This window comes from Anolis sagrei, chromosome 2 (assembly GCF_037176765.1).
Source record: "Anolis sagrei isolate rAnoSag1 chromosome 2, rAnoSag1.mat, whole genome shotgun sequence".
Taxonomy (NCBI): Eukaryota; Metazoa; Chordata; class Lepidosauria; order Squamata; family Dactyloidae; genus Anolis; species Anolis sagrei.
Window position 1 is genome coordinate 118,452,091 of NC_090022.1, and position 12,033 is coordinate 118,464,123.

Genomic DNA, 12,033 nt, shown 5'->3' on the forward strand with positions numbered 1-12,033 from the left:
ACAGCGCCGTGATGTCTTCTGGGAACCTCTGGTTGATGAGTGCCATGGTGTCTGCAACTGGGACCATGGTAAATAGAGACACCACATCGAAGCTGATCAGTATGTCATTTGTATTTAGCTTGAGATTGCTGATCCCACAATTCTCGCAGCCAAAAGGACTTTCAAAACACCACAGGCTCACCGGATCTATGACCGCCTGGAACGCAACCTCTTAAGAGAGAGAATCCACACCATCCGCAAAGAACTCGCAAACACAGACAAGGAACTGCTGCATCTGCATATCAATATCAGCCAGAAGATGAATTCCCAGGACTGGGACAAAATAGACAATCTCACTTACAGGAAAATGGAGAAGAATATGGTTGTCCACACCAACAGACAAAAACAAAAATTCCACAAACGACAAAAGCAACAGCCGAAACCAGAACTGGATACATCACGGACCATCATCAACCTGACAGACAGACAACTCTCTGAAGACCAAGTATCCATACTAGCGAAAGGAGGAAACTTTGCTGTAACCTCCACCAGGATCCCAGTAGAAAACATCATTGCCAATGTCGAATCAGCAATTTACCGCCTACCAGAGGAAGAAGCAGAAGAAGTACGAGCGGAAGCAGCAAGGATCCTGAAAAAGGCAAAACTCCCCTCCAGTAACATTACTAGGAAGGAAAGAGAAGCCATTCGAGACCTAAATTCAGATCCTGATATCCTCATTCTGCCAGCAGACAAGGGGAATGCTACAGTCATCATGCATACAGAGCAATACAAGGAGAAGATCAGAAAACTCCTGGACCCTACTATATACAGAAAACTTAAGCAAGACCCAACTTCCAAAATAACCAGAAAAACCAACACTCTAATTAAAAACTCCTCAATCAACTTCGACATACGACAGCAGCTATGTAAATCGGAAGCCCTTCCACCCAGGCTTTATGGACTCCCCAAAATCCATAAGGACTCCACCCCACTCAGACCAATCGTGAGTGCCATTGGGTCCCCCACATATGACTTAGCCAAATTTCTTGCTGCACAGTTACAAAGCCACATTGGGCTCACAACACACTACATCAAGGACTCAGCCCACTTCATTGAAAAAATCAGCAATCTCAAGCTAAATACAAATGACATACTGATCAGCTTCGATGTGGTGTCTCTATTTACCATGGTCCCAGTTGCAGACACCATGGCACTCATCAACCAGAGGTTCCCAGAAGACATCACGGCGCTGTTTCACCATTGCCTCACCACCAGCTATTTTCAGTGGGACAATGAATTCTACGAACAGAAAGATGGAGTAGCTATGGGGAGCCCTCTCAGCCCAGTCATAGCTAACTTCTACATGGAACAATTCGAAAAACAAGCTCTTGAAACAGCAACCAAAAAGCCCACTATATGGTTCAGATATGTGGATGACACTTTCACCATTTGGAGCCATGGAGAAGAAGAACTCAACAGGTTCCTGGAACATCTTAACAGCATTCACCCTAACATCCAGTTCACCATGGAAAAAGAAAAGGAAGGAAGACTGCCTTTTCTAGATGTCCTAGTCATCCGCAAACCAGATCAACAATTGGGTCACACCGTCTACAGAAAACCCACACACACAGATAGATATCTACATAAAAACTCCAACCATCACCCAAGTCAAAAAAGAAGCACCATCAAAGCCTTGGCAGACCGTGCAAAAAGAATCTGTGAACCCCACCTCCTCCAAGATGAACTGAACCACCTCAACTGGGCTCTACAGGCCAATGGATACTCCACCTCAGACATCAGAAGAGCTGCAAGACCAAGAACAAGCCACAAGAGTAAAGATGAAGATCCACCCAGAGGAAAAGTGTCCCTGCCATACATCAAGGGAACCACTGACCGCATAGGGAAGCTGATGAGGAAACACAACATACAAACAATCTACAAACCCACCAAGAAAATTCAACAAATGCTACGTTCAGCAAAGGACAAGAGGGATCCTCTCACCTCTGCAGGAGTCTACCGTGTACCATGCAGCTGTGGACAAGTCTACATAGGGACCACCAAACGCAGCGCCCAAACAAGAATCCAGGAACATGAAAGGCACTGCAGACTACTCCAACCAGAGAAATCAGCCATAGCAGAGCACCTGATGAACCAACCTGGACACAGCATTTTATTTGAGAACACAAAAATGCTGGACCACTCTCACAACCACCATGTCAGGCTACACAGAGAAGCCATTGAAATCCACAAACATGTGGACAATTTCAACAGAAAGGAAGAAACCATGAAAATGAACAAAATTTGGCTACCAGTTTTAAAAAATTCTAAAATTAAAACAACAGAGAGAAAAACAGGCAGGGACATCTAATCACCTTTCATTAAGAGTTTGCTCCAGGCACAGTCAGCCCATTGTATGCTAATCAAGGTGGTCAATTGAAAAGATTCACACCTAGCCCATCTTACAAAAGCCTTTTGTCTCACCCTGGTCTTTCCACAGATATATAAACCCCCTTTTTCCCAGCTCCAGACCTCACCCTCTGAGGATGCCTGCCATAGATGCAGGCGAAACGTCAGGAGAAATGCCTCTAGAACATGGCCATATAGCCCGAAAAAACCCACAAGAACTGAATTATTATTATTGTTTATATACAGCTTCATCAATGTCCGTGATGCTTTACAAAAGAAATATAACATTGTATTCATTCTGATAAGGACGGTTGAATAGAAATGGGCGGAAAGGCTCGTGAATTTTGAATACCTTGATTAGCATTTAATGGCCTTGTAGCTTCCAAGCCTGAGTGCTGCTTGGGTGGTCCTTTGTTGGGAAGTGCTGGCTGGTCCTGATTGATTCTTACCTGGAATTCCAACAAAGGATTCCCCCCAGGCAGCAATCAACCAAGCTTTGAAGCTACAAGGCTATTAAATGTGGTTGGTGGGGACGAAGACGAGGGCCTTCTCTGTGGTGCCCTGCCACCCGGCTCTGGAATTCCCTCCCTAGGAAGATTAGACTGGCACTCACCCTGTCTACCTTTTGCAAAGACCTAAAAACGTGGATGTTCCACTGTGCCTATGACTACACAGTTCACCAGATAACTGCCCCCTAACTAATTTATCAACAGTTCCTGCACTTTAGCATTGCCCCTGTCCTGTAGTCCTGGCATTCCAGTGCGAAATGACATTACCCAGCCCTAACTTTCATCCGATTTTGCACTTCTTTATCCCTGTCCTGAAACTATTTCACATACTCTTGGCCAAGTTCAGTATTTATTAGTATTCAAGCTAGGGATGGCTTTTATGGTGTTGTGTTGTTGTGATGTGTTATTTTATTTTTGAATATTTTGATTTTAATTTTGATTGTATTTTATGGTGTCGTGTTTTAATCTGTGTTTTTCTGGTCTTGTCCCTATGTAAGCCGCCCCAAGTCCCTTTGGGGAGATGGAGGCGGGGTATAAAAATAAAATAATAATTATTATTACCATATTATTATAATCAAAGTGACCAATTACAATATTCACACATGCCTCCAACAAACAAGAGTTCTTTCTCCCACCCTGGACATTCCACAGATATATAAACCTCACGTTCCTAGTTTCCAACAAACCTCACCTCTGAGATTGCCTGCCATAGATGTGGGTGAAACATTGGGAGAGAATGCTTCTGGAACATGGCTAGACAGCCTGGAAAACTCACAGCAACCCAGTGATTCCAGCCATGAAAGCCTTCGACAACACAATTACCTCCTGCTTTATTTGTCATTTACGATAAGATCCATTACAATCACCTGAAGGCCATTTAAAGCAACCATGTGGATAGCTTTATGATTGGTATATTTTCTATATAAAAAAATACCAGCAGTTCAGAAGTCACACATTTAAAAAGCCTGCCTGTGGCTTCTCATGCTATTTTTACCACAGTCTTAAATTTGTTGTAGTTATGCCATGGTTTTTTTAAAAAAGAAATTCCCTAGCTGGTCCAGATGTGCATAAAACAGTTATTTTTCCAGGGCCTTTGTCCAAATTAAGAAGCGGTAAGCAAGAACTGCATGTACATCCACAATTGGACTCGATTCCAGTCATGAGCCCAGCCCTGTTTTGGAGAATAGAAGTGATGCAAAAACTGGAGTTTGTCATAAAAAACCCTTCAAAATAGGTTTGGACCTGTATGTTTCTAGCCTCCACGATCTTAAGAATGGTTGCAACATTGTATTCATGTGTGGTTTAACATCTTGGAGGCAAATGTTTCTAGTCTCAGCCTGAAAGAGTGAGCCAGATAACCAGGAATTACTAAAAAAAAGAAAAAAGAAGAAGAACAGTAAGTCCCAAAGACATCATAAATTTGTTATTACTGCCTTAGCTCTTCCCCAGTCCTACTCCATCCAGAGACCTATTTGGGGCCTTCCCTGGAAAAGACTCATTCCTTTTTGGCCTTTTTGTTGACCTGGCTTGTACTTTTGATCTCCACACTGTACTGTTCTCTCCAATTAGCATTTTAACTACTTTGTTAGACACATTTTCTTCTTATTTCGAGCCCTGTCTCCTTGCCTGCAAACCATTGTTTTTAATCTAAAGGTGATTCTGAATGTTCTGTTCAGAAACGGAGTATGGCTGGTACTCCACATTTGCAGATTTGACTTGCCGATTTGATTAAAATCACTAGGATTTTCTATGGCAATAGTTCTCAACCTGTGGGTCCCCATGTGCTTTGGCCTAAAACTCCCAGAAATCCCAGACAGTTTACCAGCTGTCAGGATTTCTGGGAGTTGAAGGCCAAAACATCTGGGGACCCAAAGGTCGAGAACCACTGCTCTAGGGTTACTCTATGATCAATTTCTGCTGGAAGTCGGCCAGTGTCCATGCTGGAGGATCTAGAGCAGTGGTTCTCAACCCGTGGGTCCCCAGATGTTTTGGTCTTCAACTCCCAGAAATACTAACAACTGGTAAACTGGCTGGGATTTCTGGGAGCTGTAGGCCAAAACACCTGGGGACCCACAGGTTGAGAACCACTGATCTAGAGCCACTCTTCTTAAAATATTTCCATTTGCGACTTCTTTTCATCCAAGACATTTTTACGTAACCTACGTAAAATAGGTAGAAAAATCAAACATTTACTGGTAACAAATCTGCATTTGTAAGGTGTGCTACATAGGCTGATTTTTCTTATAAACCACAGCTGAAGCATCTTCTGCAGAGTCCACTGTAAACACAGCACAACAGGTTTGTGTAAATGTGTCAAACAGCCACTAGGGTGACATTCAGAAAATTTACACTGTTACTAATTTTGGGACCCCATCACTGAGCTAAGGAGACCCAATTTGGGGCCAGGGGCCTCAGTTTAAGAAGTCCTGGTCTAGAGATTCCTAGAGAAGTATTCTCTTAGGTAAAAAAAAAAAAGTAGCGTGTTTTAATTTTTTTGCTTTTTTCACATTTGCAGAATATTCTCCTTCATACCTCAAACAAATGTGAGGGATGACTGTATATAAAATGTAGTGAATTCATGTTCACATAACATTCCTGCATTAGTTCCCAATTTGACGATCCATTGATTTCCCCCCCCCCCCACCCATCTTTCCCTGATCTCTTCAATGGGTTTAAATCAAAATAAGTCCCATGCTTCCCATTCCAAGAAATCTGCTCATACTACCTCTTCCTCCCTCAAAACTCACACTCTTTAAAGACAAGTCTACCCCATTATATATTACAGAACAAGCATAAAGCAGAGTGGAAAGAACGACAGAGAAATCAGGATTGTACTTGCATATTGTTTAATAGAAACTAAATTTCCTCACACACTTCAGATTATAGAACTGTATGTTTTGATTTGGAAATCCCCAAAGCAAATGGATTAGCAACACTCCAAAATATGGAAAAGTAATAATTGCACAACACTGTGTAAAGAAACAAACATTTGATTCAGCCAATTGAGTAGAAAGAACAAATACAGCCAGTTTGTTCAGTGTGAAAAAATGATCATTCCAGTTAATTCCACAAAGGCTTGTTTAAATATCACAACACTACTAGCATAGTAGTCAACTCAGTAACAATTGTGCTGTTGTTTATTTCACTAATGAAAGTTTTAAAAACTAACTCTGGTGACCACTGTTTCTTGCTGATAGCTAGGAATATCTGATTAAAACCCAGACAGCAAAGACAAGTGAACACACACCATTGACCTCATTAATAATACTATTAGTTATGTATAAATACATAATAGTCTTTATTTTGTATGAAGACCAAGCCTTGGGAGGTAGACAATATATGAAACTTTAATTAACTCCTTCAAAAAATAGTCATAATACTGAATCCCTGGAGTACACCAGCATCAGTGGTGAAGACTGGTGTACATCAGCATTTATGAAGTACACCAGCATTATGTTTTTATTTCTGCAAGAAATACATGAAGAAAAATCTTTGAATTAAAAACAAGTTGTGTCTTCAGACTAATTCTTTTCCTCTTCCTTGAGCATAAATTTGTATTAAGTGTAACAAGCTGGAATATGTTACAATTGTACACTTATAACCCAAGGGTAATACTAAATTCATATCACACTAACCATTAATTTTATATCCTGGGGAAGAAAGAATTCAATTCCACTACCATTTCATATCCAAAAACAGAACAGATTAAACCAGGTTTAACATTACTCAGTGTCCACAGAAAAGTTTGTAATTTCTCACACTACCTGACTATAAACTTTTTTTTTGATACTGCATCTTAGAAGGCAACAGGACTAGATTATATTGGGTGCAATATTGTTTATAGTGTCATTTTACTAGGATGGGTGGAAGTGATCTGCTGGAAAATAGCAGTTGTAAAGTTCAATTTTTCACAATCTGGCATATTTACCAGATGCCTGAACTAGAAGTCCCATTATCCCCAACCAGCACAGCCACTGATTATTACAGACATTGTCATCCAACATACACCTGAAAGGCACCTTGTGGTGAAATCATGACCTGTAGGCACTTAGTGTCCATGCTATATGGAAATTCAAATCTTTGTAATCTGCCTCAAATCTCCCCATCCCTTTTTCATGGACCTCTTCTCAAGAGTCACTCGCTATGGCTTTCATTTTCTCATTAAAAATATAAGGTCTATTGTTTAAGAACTCTAGATCAGCAAGACAATAACTGGAAAGTACAACTCAAGCAGTACATCTTCCTGCTTTCCCCCAATTTACAGTAATTAATATATTAGAATATCAAGCCAAGACAGTTTTTCTACCACTTTTTAAGCATCACTAACAAACACGTCAGTGTTGTGTTACGACATATTCTAAAGTTTCCTGTCGTAGTCCCTGTGAATCGCACATATGATATCTCTCTGCGCTTGCGCAATAGCTTTCGGAACCTTCTAGAACAAGAAAAAAAAGCACTTGACTCCTAACTGGCCCCACCCACCTCGCCCCGAGTATAAGTAGCCCGTGGGAGGGGCCAGCCGTCAGTTCTCTTTTCCGCGCTGTTCGGATAGCTTGGGAACCCCTTTTTTGCTTCAAACGCATCTTTTCTACTGACTCCTTCTAACGGACTTGACTTGGTTTGCTCTGACTACGATATTGCCTGACGATTTGGACTGATTCCTTTGACTACTGGCTTTTGACCCGGACTGCCCGACCTTTTTGATTGCTCCAGCCCTTGACCCGGCCTGTCTTCGACGATCCGCCATGTCCACCACCTCCTTTAAGAGGTGCTCTAACCCCTCCTGTCCCAACACCTTTCCGGACACGGATGGCCACTCCTTGTGCCTGGCCTGTTTAGGCGAGGGCCACCTCGCTGCATCGTGTGCGGTTTGTCTGGCCTTTACCGCTCAAACGAGGAAAAATAGGGAGGTGCGTCTTAAGGCGGCTTTATATGAAAAAGCCCTCCTCCCCCCACCCCCTCCTGGACAGGCTGGGCCCTCTCCCGGCCCCAACTTACCTTTTTCGCTCCGGGACGATCCTCTGGCCAAAAAGAAGGCCAAAAAGCCTAAGGACAAGGGCCTCCAAGATGGCCGCCGCCCTGCTCTGCCCAAGAAATCGGCAGCAAAAAGGGCGGGAATTGCTGCAGACAAGGCCCCCGCTTCTTTCCCTTCTGGGAAAGCCTTGGGCAGCCTCCCGCGACCTCTGTCGGCCGCTGAAGCCAGTGCAGGCTCCCCCGCCGGGACGCCTTCCCCTATGCAAGGGATGCAGGATCTAGCATCGCCCGTCCCGATGCCTACGCTTCTGCCTCATGAGGCCACGCCTCCCTCGACATCGGCAGGAACGCCACTGATGCCTTCAGCCCTTTCTCCGGGCCCGGCCTCGACCCCGGTCCCGGCCGGGATACAGGGGAGCCTGCCGTCGACTTCGATCCCGGCTGGGATCCAGGGGAGCCTGATAGCAGGCCCCGAACCACAAGATGCCCCGCCCATCCAGGAAGGCGGAAGGGACACCCCGCCCATCCAGGAAGTGTCCGCTGGAGTGTCCGCTGGAGCCCCGCCCACTCAGGGCCTGAGCGTCCCGACACTGGCAGGGACGGCCCCCGCCGAAGCTACGGGCGCGATGCCGGCTGGAAGTTACGCCCTCGGCCTGCTGCCTCCTACCGCGGACCCCCTCTCGCCACGATCGAGGTCGGGCAGATCGGGCCGATCCGTGCGCCGCTCGAGCAGGCGTAGGCGGCGCTCCCGATCCCCATCCCGGAGGACTGGAGGCTCCCGACATCATCGACGCCGCTCCCACGCTAGGAGCAGAGCTCGATCCTCCTCTTCGTCCTCTTCTTCGTCTTCTTCCTCCTCCTCCTCCTCATCCTCCCCTCCGCGCAGGAGGCGTCGACGTGACTCGCGATTTTCGCGCTCCTCATCCCGCCGTCGGGCAGCCTACGGACCTGCCCACATGCCTCCATCGGGATGCTGGCAGCTGGGCCCAGCAGGGCAGCTCGTGTATGTGCCCATGCCCCCGCCGCTCGCGATGCCTCCCCCTCCACCGGCGGCGCTGATGACCGGGATGGGCCCCCCAACACCTACCAGGCCTGCCCTGACCACATCAGCTACCCCTGCGCCAGTGATGGCTGCCATCACCTCACCAAGGGTTGAACCCGTCCCACCAAATGGGGCTCTGAGCGCTAATCTGACCTTGGCTGAGCCCAGCGCACCCACCGCAGGGCTTCATCATACGGAGAGAGAGGCACCTTGCGCCCCTGGCACTTCTGGCGCGCTGACCCTGCTCAACCGAAGCCTGTGCCAACCTACGACGTCTTCAGGCGGGGCTCCGCCCGCCTCACAGGCCGCTGCCACCCCACTGATGGGTTCGGCCACGGACATGCCCACTCCTGTGGTCCATGATGACGGCGACCCCCCGGACTCTGATTCGGACACTGAGCCGCATGAGGCCCACCAGCCTTTGGGGGGTGAGGACACTGTCTTACCTACTGACTATAATAAATTTGCCGCCTTGGTAGAACGAATGATTAAGTCCCTGGAGATCCCCGCTCCAAAACCCCCGGAACATGTGGAAGACCCCATGTTCCCGTCAGACGAACAAAACGTGGTTGTGTCTTCCACCCTCCCCCCCCTTCCGTACCTGCTTAAGCTGGCTAAGATAATTGACATGCCTCCATCATCGGTACCAGCAGTGCCTAGGCGCCTGGACTCGATGTACAAGATAGATATGGCCTCCGCCAAATGGGTCATAGCGCCCCCCAAGGCCAACACGGTGGTAGCTGAGGTCTCAAAATCTAAACGATCCAAGCCCTCCCAGACTGCCCCTCCTGATAGAGAAGGCAGGAAGTTGGATATGTTGGGTAAGAAGGCCTACCTATCCGCGGGCCTTTTTACGCGAATGGCCCACTACGCAACATATATGTCAGGTTACCAGACCCTCCTCTGGAACAGGTTGCTACCCCATATCGAGATTTTGCCACCCGATGATCAGCGTTTCCCCAGGGCCTTGCAAACCGAAGCCCTGGCCCTCGCGAAGCTCCAGAAGGACTTCGCGAAGCACATGGCGGAGGCTTCCGGTAACTTATTCGCCACCGCCACGTCCATCAGACGGCACGCGTGGTTGCGGGCTGCCAACCTTTCGGAGGAGGGGAAGGCCCTCGCTGAGGACCTTCCCTTCCACGAGGAGGGGTTGTTCAATCCCAACACCGATGACCGCCTCAAACAAAAACAAGATGTGAGGCAATCCGCATCCAAGTTTGGCTACACATGGCAGCCATACCCTCAACAAAAAGGGAGGTGGCAACCGAGTACTTCCTCTTACCGGAGGCCATTCGGTAGCTCCTATTCTACACCCTTCAGGAGCAGATTCGGGGGCCAGCCTAGGTTCCAAGGGGGGAGACGGACCCCCTACTCTCAAAAACCCAGGGCTCAACCCTTCCAGGGAAAGCCCAAAACCCCTGGCGCCTCAAAGAAGCGCCTTTGACGCCTCTTCACCCATCCCTGGGCCGGACGCAACCCCAACTGCGTGCCCCACCGTTACCTCGCAGCCTAGGATACCCTTCCCCCTCTGTTTAGATGTTGAAGTTCAGGAGAGCCAAACAGGGCCGTTGCCCCATTTTGCTGACCGTCTCTCCAGTTTCTATTCCGAGTGGGAGAAGATTACCTCAGATGTTTGGGTGTTATCTATTGTTTCTAATGGTTATCATATCGAGTTTGATGATACCCCTAGAGTTGGTTTGTTCCGAGACACCCCGCTTTCAATGCAACTCATGCAAGAGGTTAAGATGTTACTAGACAAGGGTGCTGTTTCCGTGGTTGACTCTGCATCTGCCCCCTTCTGTTTTTATTCTCGCTATTTTCTGGTGAATAAGAAAGGTGGTGGGCTGCGTCCCATCTTGGACTTGCGAGAGCTCAATAAACACATTAAGCCGAAAAGGTTTCGTATGGTGACTCTTGCTTCCATAACCCCACTCCTCCCCAAACGCGCCTGGTTCGCCACCGTCGATCTCAAGGACGCGTATTTCCATATCTCTATCGCCCCACACCATAGAAGGTTCCTATCCTTTAGGATTGACGGCCAGTCTTACTGTTTTAATGTCCTCCCGTTCGGCCTTTCTACGGCCCCAAGGGTCTTCACCAAATGCATGGCCGTGGTGATGGCACACCTCAGGACCAGGGGAGTCACGGTCTACCCCTATATTGACGACTGGCTGATTGTAGCAGACACTTACCGTAAGCTCCAAACACACATCTCTATGGTTTTGTCTCTCCTTCAGTCCCTAGGTCTCGTCCTCAACCGGGAGAAGTCCGTCCTGGTGCCGACGCAGCGTATCCGGTTCGTTGGAGTGCTCCTGGACTCCGTCAGCGAGAAGGCCTACCTCCCGAGAGAGCGCTTCGCCACCATCAGGGAGCTGATCGAGCAGGTCCTGACCGAGCCCCACGTGACAGCCAGGCAGCTACAGGTCCTACTGGGCCACATGGCGTCAACTACATCAGCCATCCTGTATGCCAGGCTACGCATGCGACCGCTGCAGTCCTGGTTCCTGTCCGTTTTCAATCCTTTGTTGGACAGCCCATCAACCAAACTAGTAGTTCCCCCCTGGGTTCGCCTCTCGTTCCAGTGCTGGCTGGACCCTGCATGGGCCTGTTCGGGCCTGTCTTTCCACATCCCCCCGGCCACGAGAGCTGTTACAACGGACTCTTCCCTCACGGGATGGGGAGCACACTCTCAAGGATTAGTGGCCCACGGCGTGTGGTCGGATCTAGAAAAAGGGCTCCACATAAACATTCTAGAGCTCATGGCCGTCGACAGAGCTCTAAAGTCATTCGAAAGGGTGGTCATAGATCAGGTGGTGCAGGTACTTACCGACAACACCACGGTAATGTACTACCTGAACAAGCAGGGCGGCACCCACTCCCCAAACCTACTGACACTATCCACCCAGATTTGGGAGTGGTGCATCGACAGGGGGATCCATCTGCTGGCAACGCACGTCCCGGGCGAACAGAACGTGCTAGCGGACTCCCTCAGCCGCAACCCACTGACACACCACGAGTGGTCCCTGAACCAGGAAGAGGTCAGCAGACTCTTCCGGGCATGGGGGGCTCCAGACATCGACCTATTCGCATCGAAGCACAACACCAAGTGCCCCCTCTTTTGTG

At 47.9% G+C, this 12,033-nt stretch overlaps 1 protein-coding gene across 1 annotated transcript in view; it reads right to left on the bottom strand.

Moving 5' to 3' along the window:
• Positions 1-5,723: 5,723 nt before the first annotated feature.
• The window catches only part of TRIM47 (tripartite motif containing 47), a 28,833-nt gene continuing 22,523 nt past the window's right edge, over positions 5,724-12,033 (bottom strand). Inside the window, exon 7 of the mRNA XM_067463798.1 lies at positions 5,724-7,251. The gene's annotated coding sequence lies outside the window, so the exon portion shown is untranslated. The remainder of the gene's footprint in view (positions 7,252-12,033) is intronic.